Source organism: Chanos chanos, chromosome 8, assembly GCF_902362185.1.
Source record: "Chanos chanos chromosome 8, fChaCha1.1, whole genome shotgun sequence".
In the NCBI taxonomy this organism is placed as follows: Eukaryota; Metazoa; Chordata; class Actinopteri; order Gonorynchiformes; family Chanidae; genus Chanos; species Chanos chanos.
In genome coordinates this window covers 22,912,536-22,937,777 of record NC_044502.1, presented here as the reverse complement: position 1 = coordinate 22,937,777, position 25,242 = coordinate 22,912,536, and the positions used below count along the sequence as shown (strand labels likewise).

The 25,242-nt window shown below is 38.3% G+C and overlaps 1 protein-coding gene across 4 annotated transcripts in view; it reads right to left on the bottom strand.

The window, feature by feature from the left end:
* Nucleotides 1-9,317, bottom strand: part of ilf3b (interleukin enhancer binding factor 3b) — a 38,892-nt gene extending 29,575 nt beyond the window's left edge. For all 4 annotated transcript variants that reach the window (XM_030783395.1, XM_030783397.1, XM_030783398.1 and 1 more), the window contains exon 1: nucleotides 9,233-9,317. The gene's annotated coding sequence lies outside the window, so the exon portion shown is untranslated. The remainder of the gene's footprint in view (nucleotides 1-9,232) is intronic.
* Between the last annotated feature and the right edge of the window lie 15,925 nt (nucleotides 9,318-25,242).

Below are 25,242 nucleotides of genomic sequence, written 5' to 3'. Positions count from 1 at the left end.
CAGCCTTACTGCCTGCTATCAGTCTACTAAATTCACTCTCACATTAAAAGGCTTTCACCAAATCCACGAAGTTTTCTGTCAGACACTGTCCTTTTTTGGATTTGCAGAGCTCCATTATACTATTCTCTGTGGTTTATGTTTTTGTTGTTTTGTTAGTACAATAATTGACAAGAAAAACTGTTTGTTTTGTCAATGCACCATGATGATGGAGCCACTGTTACTGGTTTATTTTTCCTGTTTGATCCTTTGCCTTTGTATCAGTTCAGTGAGCATGCCTAAATCAAGAGCATTTGGATAGATTCAATAAAGATTTTTTTTTTTTTTTGGCATCACCCGCCATAGTATTATAACTCTTACTTAGTCACATAGCTCTTTGTAGTCATTTATTGTACTTATTATGTACTTACTTATTGCTCAGAATTTTTGTTTCGAAGTGCTATTTCAGGAGAGAGTGGGGAGTACGCATTCCATTGTACTTGTCACACAGGTCAATAGAGAATTTTGGATCTTGAATCAATGCTCTACTTATTGTTCTAGCTCATCTGGTGTTGCACAACCTTTGAGTGTGATGCTAGCACTAATGCAAGTGCACTGCAGCCTTAGTGAGCTTACACTAACCTCTGAAAGAGATTAATCACGTTCTGTCCTCTCTATACACTACCGTCCTCAAATCAGTGTCCCTCTTCCATGCTAACTCTGGAGATTCTAAAGATCTTTATTACAGATTGTGCACAAACCTTTTTTTCCTGAGGACAACACTCTTTACATCTTTACATTCTCTTAGAGATTTTTCACTTGCGTTTTATGATTTTGCCAGTGCAGGCTGGTATAACAAACTTAAAACATCCTGATGGAGCCATTTAATGCCTTCTCCAAAGGGTACCTAAGATCTTCAAGAGGTCAATTCCCTCTGATGCTTCAACCCAAACTTAGCCTAGCCTACTTTCTACAGCCTTCACTGTTGGTGCCCGTATCAAAGGAAAACCTGGTGGAGAAGGAGGCCTTTTAGACATGTGAAGACTATAGGCCTATAGGTTAAGTTCTTCTGGTTCTAAAACTTCTCACACAATTTGATTGAGATAATCATATTGCGGTTATTAGGCGTAGCCTATAGCCTAGATCAGAACCACGTTTTAAAGGATCTTAACCACATTTGATTATTATCACTTTTTAAAAGATCATAACTACATCTGATAACTATCACTTTTTCAAAGATCATAACTAGGCTATCATTTTTAAAAGTATTGTAACCACACTTGATTATTATCATTAGGTTAATTTGAAGACATTCTTTCTTTGGTAAAATTTGTGGCTCTTAGCAGGCCTCAGTCAAGAAACAAAAACATCTGATCCCACTCCCATTCCTTAGCGGGTTGGTCAACTGAGCAGTGTACAGAAACAACTCTATCTGCCATGTTCCATTAGCCTTACAAAACAACACCAACCAGTGGGAAAACCTGGTTAACTGCATTCTAAAGTTGCCATTAAACAAAAAATGTAGATAATTCTTAATCGGAGAAAATAACCATCTAAACATTATTGTGAGTACTCTGATATGATTGTATCGACCAATTTGAGAAGACTTTGAGCAGGTGAGCTCAGCAAAATATTTCAGTAACTGAGAAATCACATTGGGTATAATTTTGACAAATGTTCAGACTGTGGGATTCTGAGGGTCTTTTTTCCTTCTGATCCTTTACCATCAGTAGGACCAAAGCTGTCATAGTTCTGACAATATGAAGATTTACAGACCTACCTTTAACCAAGACTGGTGACTTCTCTCAAACTGTTATGTATTTTTTTCCTGCTTTGTAACCATTCGACATTTTATAACAAAGCACCATAACATCATTACGGACTATCTGATGCACTGACTCCAAGGTCTGTACTGGATGTTCTAAACCTCCTTTCCTTGGTTGAAAACACATGGCATCGCTGTACCAAGTAGCAATTATATCTGGGCTTCTAGATCAATGTTTAAGGCCTACACAAATAAAGTGGCTGAGAAGCTGAGGTCAAACCTAAATTTCATCTTTAGACATGGTCTGAATTTTCCAAACAACAAAAAAAAAAAATTCCATTCTTAAGCATCTTTTTAATGAATATGATGGTACGGTTTGCAATAGACAGGTTTAGAAAAATTGTATTTTCATCTACAGTGCTATTACAAAAGCAACTGTTCAATCCAAGTTTAAGTGTGTCATTGCCATAAGCCCTGCTTGTTACCATCAGCACTGTGTCATTTTTAATGGCTCTGCAATCATTCAAGGAGAGGTTAAGAAAATTCTATTCATTGTACAGATTAAGAAAATTCTACTAAACTTCTACATGTGGAAATCTGGAGCACTCTTTTACTATTGATTTCCAGTGTTTACCAAAAGGTGGAGTAGGCTAGTGCTTGAGCAAGTTCCCACCCATACAAAGCTGCCCGGTTTTCACCCAAAAATCTCTGCCAGTATGTTCCTCTTCAGGGAGAGGTTTGTCCAAAAATTTTCATGGAATACTTGAGACTAAATTTCTTTAAATAGGGTCAACAGGCCTAGTTAAACCCTCTTATCTTAAAAACAAAAAAGGCAAGACTTTTAAAATCTGCACAAAAAAGAATGCAAGGCAAGTTAGTTTAGCCATCTTCAGAAGTAGCTATACATGCTGTTACGACCCACAACACTACATGCTCTGAGAGGCCTAATGGAAGCCATCAAAGGAAATCTATCACTACAAAAATAAAATAGCTCAAATGAAGCCTGATGCCATTTCACATAAGTTACATCTCAGAAACAGTTTGTCTTGGGCACAAAGGAAATACTGAAATAGCCTACATGAAAAAATATCCTACATAAAATGTGTTTAGGTAGCTTCAGAAGATCTGGGAAAGTCCTAAAAAAACTGTGGGAAGGTCACACTTCTGCTTCTTGATGAATTTGGAACAACACAAAGCAGAGAAAACAGGGAGTAAAGACCCACAATGGAGGTACATTAAGGATGCTGTATAAAACATATGTTAGGAGAGGAAATCAGCTTGATATAGTAAACATAGGCTACAAATAAAAAGTGCTATTACAAGCCTGTGGATAAGACCCACAAACTACTACCTCAGTGAAAAAAGAACGACTATAGCTGTTTTCACATATGCACTACGGACTATAACCACAGAGTCAGGTTCGCATCAGCCTATGTCCTAAGTTGCCCTTTCACACATGAAGCTCACAGCAGCAGATAGTCCGAGTCAGATGCTTTCACAAATACTCGAAATACTCCGTTTGGTTTAAGCGGGGGGTGGCGCCTGGGTAGGAGACAGGACATGATGCAAAAAGTACAAAAATCGCAGTGGTTTTTTATACCAAATCAAAAAAGGCGGACGAGGCTACCGATTTTTGTCTGAAGATTTCGGCATCGGCCCTTACTGACAGAAGTTCCTGAATCTCATCGTCTCTCCAGTCAGACATTTTCATTGGTGTCAAGTAAATGACCCTCCGTTTTCATCCTCGGATGTTTGTATTCTTCCGGTTTCACGTCAGTCACATGTTAGAAATGCCATCAACACGCCCACTTGCTCACTGTGCATACTCCAGAGTATAATCTGCTCTATTCACACATGGACCCAAACGAAGAGAAAACGGAGTTTGAACTAGGGGGCTGGTAGAATATAGTCCGTTTAGAATCCGAGTTGACTGATTCGGACATTTTTGTTCACACATGCAGCCCCTCCGGTTAGAATCCCGATTATTTTAGGGTTGCACTGCATGTGTGAAAGGGGCTAATGTCTAAAAGTATTCATCCAATCAAAGGGCTTGACTCGACTTTGACAAGTGATCTGCAAGAAATTAACTGTTTCCAAGACTTTTTATAGAGAACTATGTACCTCTTTGTTAACACATTGGTTAAGAATAATGCAGACTGAGACTCAGACACTGTTGACATTCTGTTGTTGACAAGGATTTTCATGATGAACCTGTGTCCAAGGGTGGAATTTTACAAGCTTTTCAGTGCTGTCAGCCCTTCAATGAAGGAACTCTCCAAACCTTGGCAAATATACAACAGCTTTGACACTTTAGCCAGTTTAAGCCAGAAAAAAAGAGGGAGACAAGGAAGTAGGAATGAAACGGTTACTGGTTTCACGATAAACCACAGTAAAATTCCCGATGGTTAGTGATAGGCTACCTTTTCAAATGTTGCTTGATTACCACACTTTGAAAAGCTCACATTAAATAGGCTACTGTCCAGCATCAGCCAAAGTTAGCAACAGTCTCCCAGACGTGGGTGCGCAGGCACAGCATGCAACATGGGTTTGTTTTTGTGTCAATGAAAACATGGTAGGAGGCAGTAACCCCGGGTGGAAATTCAAGTTGAAAATCCAGTAGCTAGTCTATTGGAATGAACTGGTCTCAAATGGTCTGTACTGGTTTCAATTGGTTCCAGTTGGGTTTTCAGATTCTAATGGTTTGCCCAGATAAGAATACCAGTTGAAACCATTTAAAACCCATTTAGACCGATAGAGCTATGGGCAGTGGCTGCTTCACCAGTTCCACCCAGTTGAAACCAAGAGGATGTAACTGGTGGTGTCTGCTATTTATTTCAACTGGAAACAATTGGTCTCAACTGGTCTAACAAACCCAATACCTTGACACTTGGTGAGAGAGTACCGTAAGTTGAGAATGCACTCAAATAATGAAATATAATGAAAAGAATTGCTTAACTCATCAAAAGAGAATACACTGCTTTTTGAAAATGTCAAGTCATTTGTAAAACGTTTTAACCGTTAGTGTTTCTTTTAAAAATGAGTGTTTTTAAATTGAATATGAATTCAGTTTAAAAACTAATTTTTAAAGTTGTATATTGCTTAAAGAAAGTTTTCTGCCTTCCTGTTGGTACATTTTTATTAATTAGGCTAGCCTGTATTTTGCTCAGAGTAATCTGATTGGTGTAATCAAAAATCCTTGCTGTAACATCGCGCAAAGGCAAGCAATCAAAACCTGTGAATTTCGCTCACATTCGGTTATAACACAGCTTTACAGTTACAGTATACAGTTAGCCTTAGTTCACAATAAAAAAAAAGTTTGCTCAGGTAAGGTACTTGGAAGATAATTATCAGGCTGTTGTCCCCATTTCTCGTATAAAAAAATTAAATTTTGACAAAACTACCAAGAACTGGGTGTTTGTTACCAAGGCCAAGTTCTGCTACTGGTAAGTTACTCATTAAGCATTAAGTGTTTAACTTATCTTTAACTTACTTTAGTTTTTACATATGACAAAAACAAGTACTCACTTTGTGGGCTTGTATGCTACTATGTTATAGAGTTATATTGATAGTTAGTTGAAGACAGATGATAACGTTACCGAATCAGTTCGTGTCCCCTTTGTATCTCAGACTGTATTCAATGTAGCACACGCTTGCTACCGTTCTTTTTTTGTTAACCGTAACTGGCCAGATAACAGCTGTTTGTAGATGCAGCTTTATATTGAGTATGCTTGCTGCTGTTCATGCGTTTATTGAGTACATAGTCACGGATTTTATATAGGCCTAATGCAGTTGAAGAGAACTCACTACAACAGCCTGGAGAACAAGCGGGCCCCCTCCCCGAAATAAGGACAGAAACACCCACCAGGAAATGCAGAGCTGGATTGGAGGTCACCGCCATTAAGAATGACAAAATATGATTTTAAAAGTGAAACTCTGTATTGTACTTATGACCATTACTAGCGAATGTAGTATGATTAGTTAACCATGTTTAGGCCTATTAAGTAGCCTAGAATTTGACACTGCCTAAATGTTTAGAAATTTCCATCCTCCAGCAGACTGCCTATTAAATCAAACAAAACATTTCCTGAGGCACCGCATTTCCACTTAATAATTTTATGTTCATATTTTTTTGTTTCTATATTTTCTTTATGTTTACATTTTCTAGTTATATTTTAATTCCTTCTACGTAGCTTGGTACTGCACTCTGAATGTCATTGTACATTTACGATGACAATAAAGGTATTTGAACTACAGGCAATGTACTGAAATACAGGCAACATACTTGTTGCCTGAATTTCAGTATGTTAAATTGTTATTATGAAGGTGTATGTATAGATTACAGTATACAAAGATGTGTGTGTGTTCTGGGCCTGTGTGGGCATGGTGGAAGTGAACTGTTACAACATAAATTTAATGCAGTGATGCATTCACTATAATTCCAGGTTCCGCCAATTGCAATTAGTTTAATCAATTTAAATACCAACTGTAACATTTCACACACCATTGTGAAATCAGTAACCTAGCTGTCTCCAGCTAAAACCAATACAGACCAGTTCAACCGATACAGACCATTTGAGACCAGTTCAGCCAATACAGACCATTTGTGACCAGCAGCTTCTATCAGTTTTTTACTCAACTGGAACCAGACCAATACATTCCAGTAGAAATTTCTATTGTTTTTTAAATGGTTTTCTACTGGTGTTCTACTGGATGTCTACTGGGCAGTCCAGAAGAAACCAGTTATGAAACCAGTTGAATGTGTTTCAGTTCCCCTATAAAAACCAATAGGAACCAGTTAAAATTGCTACTGGTTTTTAAATGGCTTTCTACTGGTGTTCTACTGGATTTCAACTGGATGTCTACTGGGATTTTCTACTGGATTTCAACTGGAATTTCCACTAGGGACAGCACTCTGGAGATTGTTCAGTGTCCTCACTTGGAAATCAGTGTCTTCCTTACAAACTCATTTAAGCTACTGCAGCCATGCATGGGAATGTTGGACCAGGTAGCTTAACTTTTGCATTTAAAAACACATAGGCTATCTGCACTTCATTTTAGAATGTTTTTGCAGCCTGAGAAAATAATGTCATCTATGAAAGGCCTAGTAGACTACTGTTCGTTAATTCATTTCAACGGACTGAATAGATGCAAGCTATCTTATCACCTTCTTTTGATGTGGGTATTTAGCAACAATAACAGTAATAGGCCTAATAATAATAATAAACAACAACAATAACAATAATAATAATGGCTTTGACCCCCGTCCTCTGTTTGTTCTCCTGCTGTATGCATTGTATGTCTGGAGACTCTATTCGCTCATTGCACATGATGACATGTTAGGCTATGTAGTTTAGTCACCCAACCAACATATTTTGTTCAATGCATTGCACATTTGATGTGGTTTTCATATGTTTACATAAGGCTCTGGCTATGTTATTACTTTAATGTGTATGCAAACAAAAAGTGTATATTGATGCTAATTTTATTTGTGGTTTTCAATACAAAACATGGTGAAATGATTTCAGTTTGTGTATCAGTACTTTCGAACATCTTCAGCCCATTTAACAATACTCTGATAACCGTGATAATGTTGGTCACTACAATCATGATATTAAATTTTCATACTGTATCATCTCTACCAGGAAGTAAACTGTCCATTGGTTTGCTGAAGGTTATTCACAACACCACACTAGGTTACTTCAGTGTATGAAACTGGGTGAGGAAACAAATTTAAAACATAATTACCATATCTCCACAAATTCCAGTGGCACAAAAAGCACCCCTGAAGCCTTCAGAAACCAAGCAAAGTACGCACTGCAGGGTTTTGTTGCTCAGATTGGAATATTTTAAGCAATTCTTTTCCCCTTTAAAATTTCTCACTCATAATTTATATATTTGAACACTACATACAGCCTTGCAAAGACAACTGTCAGAGCCAACCAAGACTGTCTTCTCAAACATAACAGATCACAAGCATATGATATAGGCGTAGTCACTACTTGAGTGTTCTTGCACAAACCTCAGACCAGCACAGAAAAGCTGGGAAAGGCATGTGGGGCTTCATTCATGTAAATCTACTGTTCATTAGTATTTTGTACAAACTCCAGGTGTAGCATAAACCATCAAGATTTTGCAGAGAGCATATACGCGACAAACCTGAGTCGGATGTTTGATTGGCATGGACTTGTTTGGCTATCGGTTTGGCAGATTTACGTTTAGGAATTACACTGGAATTACAGCTGGCAAGAAAATGGCCCACGTTGTTATTGAAACTGAGTACACTGTGACGCTTAACTCAAACTCCGAACAAAGGCTAACAACCTTAATACAAGTCTGAACGTCAAACAAACCAGAGTGCTGGCACTGACGAGGCACTGTTCACAGCTAGCTGTAGCCCATGGAAACCGTGTGAGGAAGTGATTTTCACTTTAAACGCCTGAAAACAAGCACTCTCCACATCTTGAACTTGGGCCATGATCCAAGCGCAAAACACTCGCAAGGGCGCAAGAACGCATTCATTTTACCGGCCCTGGGAGAAATTACGCCCCAGCCACTGCTTACCTTCCAACAGCTGCCGAAACATTATTTTCTGTATTTGTTTACTAACTCTAAAAGATCCCGTGCCATTATCGAAAGAACTCTCTATTAAGTGATTCTCACAGATGAAAGAAGAGGCATTTACTAAATACAACGTTAACATCGGTTCCAGAGTATTTACTTTTATTCACCAAGTCATCTGTCAGCTGCAAGTCTGAAGTCAGAGCGCCACAGTACGTTACCTGTTGGTCTATAAGCTTTCCTCTGTTAGGCTGAACATCTATATAGAGCTATGAAAACGTCAAGTAACATATTTTCAGGGGTCAGAAAAGAAGATTTACCCCCACCACCACTTCAGTGGAAAGTATATTCAGTAGAAAGGCCGCCATTTTGATATGGGCCACGGGGCTACTTCAGCAACCGAATGTTTACTAACTAGTTCGGAAAATTGGCTACTTGCAAAACTGTCAACAGCCACTGCGATACCATTCTGTACGTCCTCATATATAATCACGTCACATGCCCAACTGATCTCAAAATGTTTGTATCTCAGTTTCGGATTGCCGTTGACTAACTAAAATGGTTGACTGCTTGTTCAAGACCTACTAAGCTCTCTCTCTCTAAGCAACGTTATTAGAATTTGTGGTCCTTAATGCCGTAAGGAGTATATTTTGTGGATTTGACCCGGTCGGACACAAAGCTATGTCCATGTTTATCTCGTTTTGATTATGGTATAGTCCAATAACCTAGCTAGCTACCCGGCTAGAACAAGCATTCGCATTACTGCACAAAGGGAGGCAGCTAGCTGGCTTGCCAACATCAGTGACGATGATGCTATCACTAGATCTTCTGTAATTATAATAGGTTCGTTTTAACTGCTGCCATTGATTCAGCGGTGCATTCTCTAAGCTGAACAAATGTCACACAAACAGAGGAGACAAATAATTTCCTTACCTTGGACACACTTCTTTCAGCAGCAGCGACCATAAGAGACAGCCGCCTGTGTTCATTTGGAAAGCTCTAAAAACGAACATGTGACAATAGCTAACCAATCCAGTTAGATGTTTCGTGTCTCTCGGATACTGTCAGCTAAATTAGATGCATTCAGCTAAGTTCGATCGCAAACATGCAGGAAACCTAGTATGTCAGATAGTAAACGAAACTGTCATTCCTCTGTGCGTATATACCATATGATTTCACAAAGTCATGGGACACATCTGCATAGGCAAATATTATTCTTCACTTGGCTATGATGTACTCATGCCAAAATGAGAACAAATGTGAAGTTGCCAAGTTCCCATGTAACCCCATGATCCCCGTGAATTCACTTCAAAGTGATGTACAGGGGGAATAAAGACAGCTGGAAACAGTTTTATATCAATGTGTAAAAAGAGAATGTTGAAAAAATTGTTCAGTGCAGTAAAAAGCGTAATGATACAAATGAGTGGACAGACATACTTGAGGGACTGAGGGAAGGAAGGAGAAAGAGGAATGAAACCCCTGGGAGACTGGGTAGCTTTGTAAGAAAGAGAGTACAGTATGCTATGAGGCGCCGTTCCGGACAAAAAACATTCGAAATATGCGTAACTGTACGTTCACACTGAGAGCGGCGAGAGCGTCAAGAGTCGCCCAAACCTCCCTGCCAACGACGCTGTTGAACACTGTGGACGCTCTGCCGTTGATGAAATAGGCGGGTACAAGTTCCTTCGGACAGCTTGGTTATGCAAATGTTTTTAAAGGAGCTATAAAGCAAACAAACAAGTCGAGCGGTATCTTTGTGCTGACTGACCACCAGTAGGCTATAAGTTAACCTTATGAGATATTTTAAATGTGAAGGTGCGAAATCGACCGATGACAGAAATAAATAAACAATGCTAATTACATATGTCGTAACAAAATTTACTAATGAAAAACACTACTTAAAAGCTTTTTGTTGTTGTGTGTCTTTTGTGTTAATGATAGGCTAGGTCAAATTCCAGCATGGAGTTTATAGGACACGTTTACTAGCCTTGGTCTTTAATTAACACTAACGTTTGTGCATAACCTACATTACAGTACAACATGGGGAAACCCACCACCGATATAATCAGTTTCTCCTCCATTTTGCTTAGGACCAAAAGTTTTGTGGGAACAATAGTTTATACTGTTGTGTTCTCTACAATTCTCTAGAGCGGAGCACTTCCAAGTTTCTATTGGTTGCCGCCCAACCGCGTCATATCTGACTACCATAAAGTTAACCGAACTTCAACTGTATTTTGACGCCCAAACCACCCTCGCCGCGACGCCCTTTGCCGCGACGCTCTTCGCCGCTTAAAGACGCTGGCTCTCACTGAAAATGAATGACTTCCGGTCACTTTGGCTCTCGCCGCGCTCAGTGTGAACGTACAGTAAGTGACACAACGTCTCAAGAGGGATCAGGTCACTTCGCGACAGAGGACCAACTATGAAAGGTTGAGACTCCCGAGATAGACCCACTATTTGCGCGAGGGCGACATAATACAACGTAGAGAGATCCAGCCATGCATTATTCATGAATTTCTTATATAATGCCCTCAAAATTACGTTGCTCTATTTTGCTCGTTCTCAAGACAATAAAGTAGACTGAACCACCATTCAAAAGCGACTGATATGACGTCATAGGCTGGTACAGTTTTATGTTTCAAATCAACCTCTAATTAATTTTCCAAGCCATAGGAGTCTTGTCCCTTAAAAGCTAGAGGTGCTAAAATTTGAAATGTCCATTTGACCTTTATGATCACAGTGTCCCAGTGAAGTATATGTGTGATTTGTAATCTGACCCTGATCAATTGCAATGATCAATTTAGGCAGCAGGTTTTTGGCCTATAGGCTAGCAGGCTGTGTTTATATTGGACATTGTATTGGTACCACCTCTCTCTCTCTCTCTCTCTCTCTCTCTCTCTCTCTCTCTTTCTCTTTGTCTTTCTCTTCCTGTTCCACTCCCAGCATGCACCACTCTGCTTAGGGAAATGCATGCTGGGAGAAGCTATTGCTGTAAATAGTGGGTGCAGCTGAATAATAAAAAAAAATTACGTCCTAAGTCCTTTCATAACCACTTTTCCTTGACATCGAGGGAAAACGTCATGAGGTTAAGGAAACGTGGGAAGGAGAATTAATAAGGACTTAGGAAAAGACAACCGCGGTGCTGAGAGAATCTGACTGCACTTAGACTAGGCTACGTAATTATGCGACGGCGGATATTACTGACGTGAAACTAAAATGTTCTGAAGATGGACTACTAAAAGCACATCTTAGATACTTCACCCTGTGCGCTCTTATCCTGTTTTTTCATGGTATATCGACGTGCACAACCCGGTGAAAATGTTACTTCATTACCAAGGTTGGAATTGAAGTTAAAAAAAAAAAGGCATACTGGCTACCAATCACAGAAGTGAAACGAATGGTTGCTCGTGCTCCCTCCTGTTCACTCACCATTATCGACATGAATCCAAGTATGATTGTAGGAAAATAATTGTTAATTTTATGCAAGATAGGCATAACATGTTAGGCCTGCAAATCTGCTGCTGTGCATACCATCATTCATAAATTTCAAATATGTTGAATTAAAAACATCATTTGGCTATAAACGTCTCATATCCCTTATCGGTCATGTTGATCTGATCCATTTTTAGAAAATAGAATTTAATTTGTTTTGCAATTACTAATACTTGTATCTCAGTACCAAGATTCACTTCTAATCAGAAATAGTTGAAAAAATGTTAGTAAATTATTTAAGTTTATACTGTGAATTTCAACTGTCTGTTAAGAATTTAAGTAAGAATGCATGAGCATGACGCGGTTTGCGCGAGCAGTCTTTTTATAGTCAGGAATCATTAGAAACTTATGCTTGGACAGCATATACGTTCTTTGACCGACACCATCACTTCGTCATGTAACTTTTATTTATTTTTTGATTTTACTTGTATAGGATTAGCAAATTGTTAAAAGAGAAAACAGATAAGTTGTCACTGTCCAACGATTACTTTTACATTCACATAATCGTTTGTGTTCATGAACGGCCAAATGGTTCGTTGCTTTAAATGCTGCTACCGCAAAGAATTGTGGGACGAAATTATCTCGTTTCCTTTCGTAAAGGATGGTCCAGTGTACCCTACGCTAAAGGAGATAGGAAAGGCAGCACTGAAGCACCTTTCCTTAGCATTTAGAGAATTCGAACAGCTCGAACATCATGGCTGCCACTTAGAAACTTCCAGGTCATTTCAGTCAGTTAGGAACCTTCTTAAGCAAAAAAGACTATTCAGGTGTACCCAATGTTGTTGCTGAATCCTGCTTTGCTTCTAGACACCAAACGTTACAATGTCATAGTTAATGTAATTAACTTGACTTGATATGATTATTAAACTAATCTAATGAAGTAGCTAACATAGCAGTTTTGCACGAACACCATAGCCTTGAACTCTGTCATTTATTGATTAGTTCCAGTGGGTCCATATGGGTTCAGCATATGTGTGATTTCTATTTCTTATACCCTCTTTAAAGATTTTTCTTATACAGTTTACAAAATGTAGGCATTTATTTACTCATTTCTCTATTTATTTAGCCTCAGTATCGTTCTATCTTATTGCTGGATTTTTTCCATTTGTTTGCTATGTTTATGGTGTCACAGAATGTTAATCTTATGATCTTTATGTTAACTGTTTAACAGGATTATTTACATCATACATGCTATGCCAGGGCTGCCAACTTTTGAAGTTAAGTCTCCGTGATTGCACATTCAGCTTGGAGTGGGGGTGGGGGTGTTAGTACTGCACTCATTTTTGTTAGACAGTGGTGTGCTTAGCCATCAAAAAAAAAAAAAGAAAAAAGAAAAGGAAGAAAAAGTAAAAAAAACAGCCTTGGATCACAAGAAGTGTACAGTGTTCCCTTATTTATTGTTAGCTGTCAAAACATTTCACAACTGAACAGTATTTCCTTAAATGTTAGGCTACTGACAACATGGAAAGTTCAATTCATATTTCTTTTTGAGGTTGACTGACCTGAAACATACTAAAACCCACAACCGCAAAGTATAAAAGAAATGACTGGTTGATAACTTTTTAATCAAAATGAATAAAGTGTATATAGGCCCAGGCAATAAAACGATAGCGATATGTACAGGGATAGACATTTCATCAATAGCACTAAGAAAACTGTTTGATAGAATGTTCGATAGTTTCACTTAAATTTATTAAGCAAACAGCCAAGAAAGCACATAACAAATACACAAAGTTCGGTTGCCTGAACAAACCCAAATCGTACTCCCTCCCTGGCTCATAAACAGCCTATCATTGTTCAAGTTGCTACTTGATGAAGAAAACTGGAAATTGGAAATTGTTGATAAAAGTGAAGTAGTTAAATTCTGAGATTTCGAGAATAAGGTCATAATATTACGAGAATAAAGTTGTAATTTTACAAGAAAAAAGTGTTAATAATACGAGAATAAAGTTGCAATTTTATGAGGAAACAGTCATAATACTACGAGAATAAAGTCGGAATTTTAGACTACGTGTTATTTTAGGGGCAATGTCAGAGGAGCAGCCTGCTGCTTGCCTTCAAATGAGGAACGTGGAGCATCTTGTGAAGTTATACTTTAGTATAAGCTCAACAGATAATGAAATACTTAATCTTTTGGCACATCAGCATCACATTATCATAAGTATCTGGACTTTGAACAGATTGTGCAAGAAACTGTGTCTATTCTGAAGAAAGAACCACACAGACATGGAGGAAATTGTCTCTTTTGTAACGGGTTTATTCTTGTAATATGATTTTTTCTCTCATAATGTTATGACTTTTCTCTTGAAATATGCCTTTATTCTCATTATATTAAGACTTTATTCTCATATGACTTTTCTTTCAATTACGACATTATTCTTGTAATATTACGACCTTATCCTCAAAATCTCAGAATTTTTTTTCCCTTAATGTGACCCTAATAGTCCGTCATACAAAATGAAGTGGTAAAATTCAACCTTTTTTCTCCTACTAATTATTAAAAATAGGTCATTAAGAATTATCAGTAATTATCCATATCGACTGAAATGAAACATTTTATCATGATAAATTTCAGCTATATCCCCCGCCCTAATTAGATACAAATAAGATCATTTGAGCCGAGTCGTTGTTGACAGCCGTGGTTTGTTTCTTTGGAAAGCAGTTAACGTTAACTTCTAGGCATGTCCAAATGTTTGACTGGTACTGTAAGTTTTATGATGTTTTTCAGCATAAAACAATGTAAATAAGTACAGCTAATTTGCAAGTCCTAGGCCAGCTCTACGATTCCACACTGACAGATCCTGAGTAACACCTGACAAATTCATAAAATTAGACAAATGACCATTGCACTTATGTAGGCCTATTTGTTCTTTTAGCCTTGCTCCACTCATGCCCAGCAGGTTAGCTGCTTGACCGCAAAATCATTGTGATTGGCTGCTCCACCAGAACGCGCATCGCAACGGTTTGTTGTTGCACTCACCGCTGTTCCTTCGCTTAAAAATCACAAATTTCACATCAGAGGAAGCAAGGCCCGAAGTTAGCATGAGAAAACGCGCGTGTGGTGTGAGATCGCGAGATCTGTGTCAACTGCATGAGTCTCACGCTCAATGCATGAGAGTTGGCAGCCCTGTGCTACGCTACGCACCTATCTTCGAATAAATACCACATTACGCTACAAACTGTCACTTTATTTATCTGTGTGGCGAAGTAAATATATTACTGTGGTAGACATTTTCTTTGCACAGCATAGGCCTACTTATTGTTAATGTTTGTTTAAAATCGTATAATGTTCTCCTTTTCCCTCATCATCTTTTGAGCGTGTATGTTTCATATGCATGAGTATGAATGCCTGGTATGTTGCTGTCTTCCTCCCAGGTGTGCCCCGCTTCGCTCCGTCCTCTTCATCCCTCCCTGTTAGCCTCCTCCCCATCGCCAACCCCTCGTTCTACTTCTGTTGTCATTATTTTGTCTTTTTGCTGGTGTATTTTCTTTTGCATTGTTATTGTATTACTTGTAATTTCCCACTGGGTCGGCACCTATTGCCTGACTGGCCAAGAGGGGGTCTCCTCTCTCTGTGGTCCTTCTCAAGATTTCTCGCATTTTTCCATGGTACACCTGGATTTTGGGGGAGTTTTTTCCCGCTATGGGGAATAATTCAAGGGGTGCCATCCTATTTTGTTTGTTGTGGGCATGTAAAGCCCTTTGAGACCTTAAACAGTGATATTGGGCTCTAAATAAACTTGAAACTTGAAACTTACAGTTCACTCATTCAGAAACAACAATAAATACATTTGTTCAAACTGTAACAATAAACAAATCTGTTCATACTGTAACAGCAGACAATAAAACAGAATGGTCATTTCTGTTATATTATTATTGTTTCTTTCACTCAGAGTAACAACAAGACCTTATTTTATGGTCTTGGTTTACCATAAAATAAGTTTTTGCAGGGCTCGCAGCATTCTCTTTGTAGTTTATCACTTCTCTTGGACTCTTTGGGGCTGTTACACTTCCTTCTGTATTATTGCTTGGTTCTGCTTTTGACTTTGTTCCAGGCAAGTATTAAAAGGTGGTTTCACTTTGACTCACTGGAAATTATTTTTCTTTGTCTCCAAACAGTGTCTGCAGTTTCACCTGTAGATCTGCTCATTTGATGTTTGTAGATAGATAGATAGATATAACATAGACATACAGAGAGAGAGAGAGAGTAAAGTGTATTACAAAAATAGAATAATCTGCCATGCCAAACATACAAGTTGTTCCCCCTTCTTTGGAATGGCCAGGGTCCACCCAACAACAATGGTCCTGCCACTCACTGACAGATTAATCACAGTGCAGAGAAAACAAATTTCTTCTCCCTCAGCATTGGCTGTGCATGGGTTAACTTTACACATAAACCAGGGAAGGAATGCTAAACTCTCTGCCCAGCCTTACAGCAAAGTGCATTTTCATTAGACAAGTGGGCATTTAAGTACACTGTGCAACCCTCATGTATCCAGTTGATTAATGAGCTGTGTTAGTAGCATATTCAATGTAAAATATTGTATTACTTATTTGTCACTTCATAAACCTTTGAGGCCGACTTACATCTATCTTTGTGAGGCTGCAGAAACTACATTACTCAATCACTGTAAACACTTCAGTGCTATTTATTTTTCATATTGAATTTGCCTGTTTTTAAGAAAAATCTTTTAATTACTTTTTTTTTGCTGAAAATGAACTTCGTTGCTTGTTAATACTGAACAGTTTTAGGCTCCACTGTTCACTTTCAAGACATCCAGGACCTTTCCTGATCTGGTGTTACATTTGTGCATTGGTGTTACGTTTAATTTGGCTTGAAAAAGTCTGTTTTTAGTGTGTGTAGTATTTGTGGCATGTGTTTAATGTGTGTGGTATATGTTTACAGTGTGTTTAGTGTAGGACAGAACATCTTAACAGTTTGAGCACTGTTAATTTATTACCATGGCAACAATATTCAAAATGTATGTACGTTGACAAAAAGTGAAACATACACACACAGAAAAAAATAGTTTTAAAATATTAGAAACATCATTCTTTTAAGGAGTATGTCTCTAATGTTCTCTGGTTGCTGGGCATATGCACTCTGAACTGTTGCTGTCTCAAGTGAAGCTGTTATCATGCTGGATCTTGGCTACTGATGACAGTGCTGTTTTTTCTGATGTGCTGGGGACTCTCTCAGACTTTTATTCATTGAGTGGGATGTAGGCCACCTGTGATATTTCTCCTGGATGTCTTCTTAAGCGAGGGCATTGGAGACTTTAATCTTTAATGAGTCCAAAATACATGATTGTTATTTTTGGAATTCTTTGGCCTCACAAAGGGCAACATTTGTTTATCATTTCTGTTTCTATTTTATTCTAGTGTAATGAGTTATACCTTGCTTGATTTTCATTTACCATTAATTCTCAAATAAAAAACAGGTCTTAAATAATGGCTGGCTTTCAAATTATAGCCGGGGTGCCACCTGTTTGGGTAAATAAAGGCCAGTCCCAAATACAGGCCAAAAAAACAGAAAAACATAAAAAACAAAAATTACAGAAAGGCTCATATTTCCGCAGCATTATTTACATCGGTACAACAACATACGGTAATTATGCTCACCACTCTGTTGCTATTAGTTTCACTTTTTAACAAAAATACCATACCGATAGTTTTCTAACTCACATGGATTGTGGTCGCTATAGGACTATGTGTGTTAATGTCCCATTATTAGTACTCAGGGACATCACTGCCAAAACTCTCTCCTTCCTATTTCCTATGTGTTATTTCATTATTTCTATGAGTTGTTTCACATAACAGCACATCTTACTTGGAAAAAGTCACGGAAGGGAAAAAATGTTTGATTTTAGATGGTGTAGGTACAGCAGGGACATGTCGGCCGGTGAGCTGGAAACAGAGGAACAAATTTTACCTTTAAACCTGTCATTATTTCAAGCTGTTCCCATTTATCCTTCTTGATTAACAATAAAACAAATAACTCACAGAATAATCAACACTAATCGACGTAAATGTAGTAAATGATACAGGCTACATATATATATATATATATATATATATATATATATATATATATACATACACTGTATATAGGCTATATTTGAGGTATAGGCCTACCCATAAACCCTTATAGTATAAATTAGAATTTGAACACTACCACAACGTTATAAAATACACAATTAAAATGGGGCAAAATATAAATAATGGCATGTGTCTAATAATAGCCGGTCTCAGAAAAGGCCTTCAGCCTGTCTTCCTTCAGTTGAGGCAAGTAAAGGCCCTGGCCACTATTTGAGAATTTACAGCATTTACTCAATTTTATGATTACGTCTTACCGTTAAATTGATTCCAGTGAGCTGAGTGTTATACTCAGTTTTGATGTGTGTGAGTAAATTTTCAACATAAATACACTTTAGTCTATCATTGTGTGTCAACAGAGAATCATACTTACCTGTAGACCTGTTCATTTGCTAATGAATGGCCTTTTCACCAATAATCCCACACAAGGACCAGCTGCTGTATTAATACAAGCTGAACATTACTATAATAATCATTGTAAACTTTACCCCAAGAGGGCTGCACACAAAATCCCAATAAATTCAGGGCAGTCAATCCTCAAGAGTTTCTGGACTCAACAAACTCTAAGGAAATCCCTGCTAAAGGTTCATTCTAAATGAGTCTGGGTGGAGCATTGTAGACTAAATACTTCTCAGCTAATCATTACCAATCATAATGCAGCACTTAAACAATGAAAGTAAAATCATAATCTTTCTGTAATCACAACTGAAACTTTTAAAATTAATTTTCCCAACATTTGACTTATTTGAATAATGCCAAATTATTGCAAGATTACTGCAAAATTCTAGATGTCACCTTGTGATATATGCAACAGTCTCATGTATGACACTCAGCTATTGTAGTACTTTATGGTTCTTGTTGTTCATACTGCACTAAAGGTACTGTAAAGAGTAAAGGGTCCAATAAATGGCCAAACACTACGATTTCATAACATGTACATGATTTCATAGCTGATGTAAGCCAGTCATTGGAAGGCAAATGGCCTCCCCAGCAAAACCACAGAACGAAGAACAACCTCTGATGCATCACTCAGGATGATGGAGAGAGAACTATTCTGCTGAGAGAACCTCATTATCCCATGATGGGGTAGATCTAAGATAATTAGCATCTATGTTTATGAAAGATTGACATGATATAAAGACTGATCACTGTGAAGCAACTATATTCTGCCTGACAGCTGAAGGCTCCGTGGCCATCACTTTATCAATGAATAACATCTTTTACATGATTTGTGCTCATCAAGTATTGGGTCCAATGTTAAAACAATCTTAAATATCTTCATCTGACAGTGTTCACCTCTGTTGTTTAATGTCAGTGCAGGCATATCAAGTATAGTCTACTGTCTCCACTCACAAAGATTGCTTTGTTCTGAAAATTTATAATTATGATCTATGGCTTAACCTTATTTGCACTTATTAAAATTGAATGAAATCAGGTTTGACAAATACTGGTTGGATTTTGCCTTTTGAGACTGTAAACAGTGATACTGGGCTCTGAATACACTTGAACTTGAATTTTGAGCTTCATATCATAAACATTACAATATTAATTTTGGGAAAACAATCTAATAAATATTACAAAGCTGGCAAGACTAACATCAGGACATATGAAGTTATTGTCATGTTTGTGTTGTATGAACCAGAAATCACATTGTGTAATGTACTCACAAACCCGAGTTCAAGGTCAAAATGTCTGTATATAACTTGGTGTAAGAACTGGCCAAAAAATTAAAAATGAAATTATAACAAACAAGTATGAAATGGGATAGGTGGATAGCAAATGAAATGGCAAATGGAGCAGATAAAATCTTTAGCTTCTTGAAGTCTAGAATGAAACCTAGCAGAAAATTGCAGAGTTTGAATCCAGAAATAGAGAGTTCTACTTCACTGGAAAATATTGGAAAAGTCAGATTGGGTCAAATGTGTTATATTTCCACATATGGCCAGAGACAATGCCATTAAGGTATATAATTGTCACACTGGTGGTGTGGTGCAGGACCCAAGTGCAAGACACGATGAAGGTGACCAAACAGAAGACTTTACTGACAAAAGAAGAATAAAATACAAGTGCAAACTGATAACAAAAACTGATAACAAAAAGGTGCAGCATGACAGTGTGCACTAAAACACAAACAACGATAGACAAAGGACAAGGAAAACACTAGGACTTAAATAGAGGGAGAACTAAACAGGGCAACACAGGATTGGTAGAAACTAACAAGGTTAATAATTAGACAAACAGGAACAGGTGAGGGGCGGAGACAGACAGAGCAGGAACACAAAGACAGAACAAAACAAAATGGAGGTGCAGGCTGTGACAATAATACTTTAAATTTTGATGAGGACATAGACAAGAAGTTCAACGCATTGAAAGAAATGTTTAGGGGAATACTGTGACACAAGAAAAAATCGTATGTATTGAAGACACCTATTCTTAACAAGAGCATAAGGACAAACCAAATCAATTGATACTTATGTGGCTGACCTGAAAAATAAAACTAACAGTTGTGGATTTGGACAACTCACTGACTCACTAATACAAGACTGATATGTGTGTGGAATCAAAATGATGTAGTCCAAGGCAGCTGAACAGCTAGCGATGAACAAAGGAGCGCTTATTGTTAAATTGGATTGGAGAGCTGACTCTAACATGAGTAGAGTTGGTGGCATGAGAATATTACAGCTTGAACATGAAATGTTGAGAAAGTCAGCACAAGTAACTGATAAGTTCAAGCCACTGGATGGAGCCAATGGGCAAGACAACACTGAGATGCCAACACAAAGGGAATGCCTATGAACTAGAATTTCAAGTGATAGAGCAGATTGTGCAATTTTTGGTAGATTAGTGTGTCTTCAAAAGTGCATGATTCAGAGGATATGCAAGCAAGCATGTCATGAGGTAAAGGAAGATCTGTACAATGCTTTTCAGGAGTACAGAAACACACTATTGGAAGGAGTAGGTTACTAGCCAACTCAGCTATTGATGGGAAGAAGGCTTAAGACAAAAACACCAGCTCAAAAACACTGGGAAGGCCAAGATTTTATCAGAAGGCCAAAAGTTGCCTCATCAGTACAAAGGAGAAACAGAAACAATAGTTTAACAGAGGCACAAGAATGCTATAAAAAATGAAGGCTGGAGACAAAACAACAGGTAACCAGCCATAGTATATATATATACACAAATATTCTGTGCTGCTAGAAAAGCAGCAACTGCCAGATACCTGCAAGTCCTGAGTAAGGCAAGTCCTGAGAAATCAGCTGAATGGGAAAAACAAGGTCCGGGCTATCAACATCTATGCCCTGCCGGTCATCTGCTGGAGTAATAAGCTGGCCAAAGGAAGAGACAGAAGCCACTGACATCAAGACAAGAAAGCTCCTTACAATGCGTGGAGGAATTCACCCCAAATCCAGCATCCTGAGATTGTATACTAAGCAGAATGAAGGAGGCCGAGGACTAGTGAGTGTCAGAGCCACTATCCAGGATGAGACATCAAAGATCCAAGACAACATCAGGAAGATGGCCCCAAGTGATGAAGTACTTAGTGAATACCTCAGGCAGCAGAAACTGCTGAGGGAAGAAGAACAGGAGCAGGAACCATCATGGAAGGACAAGCTTCTGCACGGCATGTACCACCATCAAATAGAGGAAGTGGCTGACATGGAGAAATCCTACCAGTGGCTGGACAAGGCTGGATTGAAGGACATCACAGAGGCACTGATCATGGCAGCACAGGAACAGGCCCTGAGTACAAGATCAACAGCGACTGAGGTCTACCACACCAGGCAGGACCCTGGGTGCAGGCTGTGCAAAGAAGCCCCTGAGAATCCAGCACATAACAGCAGGGTGTAAGACACTAGCAGGCAGGGCGTACAAGGAACGCCATAACCAAGTGGCTGGCATTGTATACAGAAACATCTGTGCCGAGTATGAACTGGAAGTCCCAAGGTCAAAATGGGGAACACCCCTGAAGGTAGTGGAGAACGACAGGGCTTTCTTTTATATATATGTATGTATATATATATATATATATATATATATATATATATAAAATTGTCAATTTATATGCCTTATAATTTATATTATACTGTATTTTCTTTATTTACAGTACAATTTGTGTAATTTATTTTAGTTTGCCAGACTATCTATACAATCTACCCATGAACATAAAACAACACCAACACCAATAATAATAATAATAATAACAATAATAATATTAAAAATATAAACCATATGAGATCATGTCTGGGGACCCACAATGGACCAATGGGGAAGGGTTTTAGAGGAGGGGCAAGACATTGCTCCACCAATCCAAAGTAAGACTTTTGACCAATTGCAGGATACCTGGTGGCCCAAGGTGTGAAGTGCAAATGTTCCCTTGCAAGCACCCCCAAGGGATTATTCACCATGGCAACTAAGGGCTCTAGGCAGACCCCCAAACACGGTACATATTCAGGAGTATTCCATGCCACGTAACAGAGCTGCAAACTGCCGGATACAGCCGATTATTTGTGGAGTATCCGGGAATATACAGGAGTATTCCAGTCCGGATACACCTCTTTTCACGCAATGCATTGTGCTGGATAGGTAAAAAAATATGAGTATCACCAGCAGAACAGTGGAGGTTAATGTTGTAACTGCGAATAATGCCACCCAAAGGGAGCACGTAAACAGAGAATAGAAGAGGGCCAAGAACTGATCCCTGAGGAACACTATAGTTAAGCTCACAGTGTTCAGATTATTATAGTGGACACACTGCTTTCTCTCAGAGAGATAAGACTTAAACCAAGAGAGCACCAGGCCACAAATGCCAATTTGATTTTTCAGGCGGTTTAACAATAAAGTGTGATTGACCGTGTCAAATGCTGCACTCAGATCGAGCAGAATAACAACAGAAGTAGCATCAGCATCGATGGCTAATAAAAAATCATTAGTTACTCTGATAAGCGCGGTTTCAGTAGAGTGAAAACACCTGAAGCCTGACTGAAATATTTCAAACAGACTGTTAGTTTTAAGTGACATATTTAGATTTTAGTTGGGCCGAGAACCGAGAAAAGCTCTATGTGAAGTTTAGCAGGTAGGGGATCAAGGAGGCAAGAGGATGGTTTAGCAGAATGCACCAATTTGGATTTGGCTGTGTAGAAAGTGAATTTTTAATCTATCAGGCTGTACAGAGGGTACAATTTATGCTGTCCGTCAAGTTGTTCAAAGATCTTTGCTGATCATTAAAAGAGTTGAGAGCAGTAGGAAGCAGGTCAGCGAGTGCAGCAGTGGTGGAAGCATTAATGCAACGACAGCTAAGAACTGTGGTAGAAACTGGCATGAACGTAAGAGTTACTTTGAAAATAATAAGAAAATGGTCTGAGAGGGCAGCGGAGTAAGGAGAGACGACAACGTGAGAGACATCTAGTCCGCGAGCTAGAATAAGATCTAAAGTGTTGCCACTGAAATGAGTTTGTTCGTGGACATATTGGTTAAAGTCAAAAGTGTCTATGATAACTGTAAAAGCTTTATTAAGAGAATCAGAACTGAAAGTCCCCCAGTATCAGGATTTTATCCACTCTAGTTAGAATAACAGAGATAAATTCAGAAAACTCATCTAGAAACTAACTAGCTTTTTCAGGCATATTTAATTGTCTGGACAGCAATCAAATTCAAGCTAATTGTTCCTCTGTTTTCTTCTTTTTAAAAATTAACTACGGTCAAGCTGACCTCCTGTTCTTTTTGATGCCATTCGGGCCAATAAATTAACAAAGCTGGCAATGTTGCTTGCATTCCTGTGTGCCTCTGACCTCCTCGTGCATTTCGCATGGGTAGCCTGCATCACCCTATCGGGGTTTATTTCACAATAATGTCCACCTCGCTGTACATTATCCCACTTTTTACTCAGCTACTTACTAAAGAAATCAACAATTTGACACAAAGTATTGATTTAAAAATGCTTTTATTGATTTAAAAATTATTTTATTGCTTCCTCTCAAAGAAATAGTCTATACCAATGGTCTGTTATTCATAGCAGCAGTCTGCTACTCAGAATCAACAGACCATAGAATGCCATAACTGATGAATCCGAATCAATAATTCAACAAAGCCATGTATTAAAGTTTAGAGAATATTATAGATCCAAGACAAAACTGTCAGAAGGGCGGGACTGAGAGAAAAAGGCACAATTACAAATCCATCTGCTACTTCAGCACTACAGTCTAATAGGGGATGGAGAGGGGGGGGGTGGCAGGTTAAGAAGGAGGATGCATTTTGGTCATTTTGCTGACAAGGGATGTACAAAATCCCCTGTCGTTGTTAAAAGATATTGTCTCTTTAAGATCACCCTGTTAACGTTTGTACATGCACAAAGTTTGTTCTTCCTTAGTGCGAAGTTGTACGGAGTGTTACGTTCCCCTTTTTGTCCAGGGGGTAACAATTTTTGTCCAGGAATGTGATAATAAATAAATACTTAAATTAAATAAGTAAATGTCCCCAGCACTCCACAATACAACAAAAACCAGTTCTGAAAAAGTAATAATTGGATTTATTTATCAAACTTAAATGAAACAGGAAGCGTCAACCAAAACAAAAAGAAAGACTTCAGGGGGGTATTCCAGAAAGCAGGTTTAACAAACTCTGAGTCTAATCCTGAACTCTGAGTTGATGAACCTGAGTTGGGAAACTCCGAGTTTTCGGTTCCAGAAAAGCTGATCTGAGTTAGTTCAATCAACTCTGAGTATGCTAATTCTGAGTTAAGCGCATGCATGACAATTATAAAAAGCCATCATCAATGGAGCTCCGATACTACGATTCACCAATTCTGATACATGTTTATGGTGAGTATGAGCACATTCTCAAAAAAAAAAAAAAAAAGGGGGTAACACAACTGCATCGGCAAAGGCGAGACAATTGGCGTGGGAGAGAATTGCTGCCTGAGTCAATGCGTAAGTTTGAATGCAGTAGTCTATTCATTTAACATTTAAGCACACTTTCTTTTAATATTACAGGTGGAATTGGTGGAATGTAATTGAATAAAATTCTATTTTATTTTAGGAGCAATCCCATGGGCACAAAGCGCACTTGAAGCGAAAATGAAATATAAAAACATAGTTCAAACAGGTAAGACACATTTTGCTTAGGCCTATAGGTTCATGATTGTTCCTCATTTTGGTTTTTTATCATATTTGACATATTAAACAAGGTAAATATCATTCAGTGGCTATTTCAACTTGGAGTAGCTTTAAACCCCAACAGACTGCTGTTTTAAGACACACAAATGTCCTCTCACCTAATATCCTGCTTAGCAGATTAACATTCGAGTTGTAAGTACTCAATACTCCAGAGATTTTGCCAAATATAGTAGTTTAAAGTAT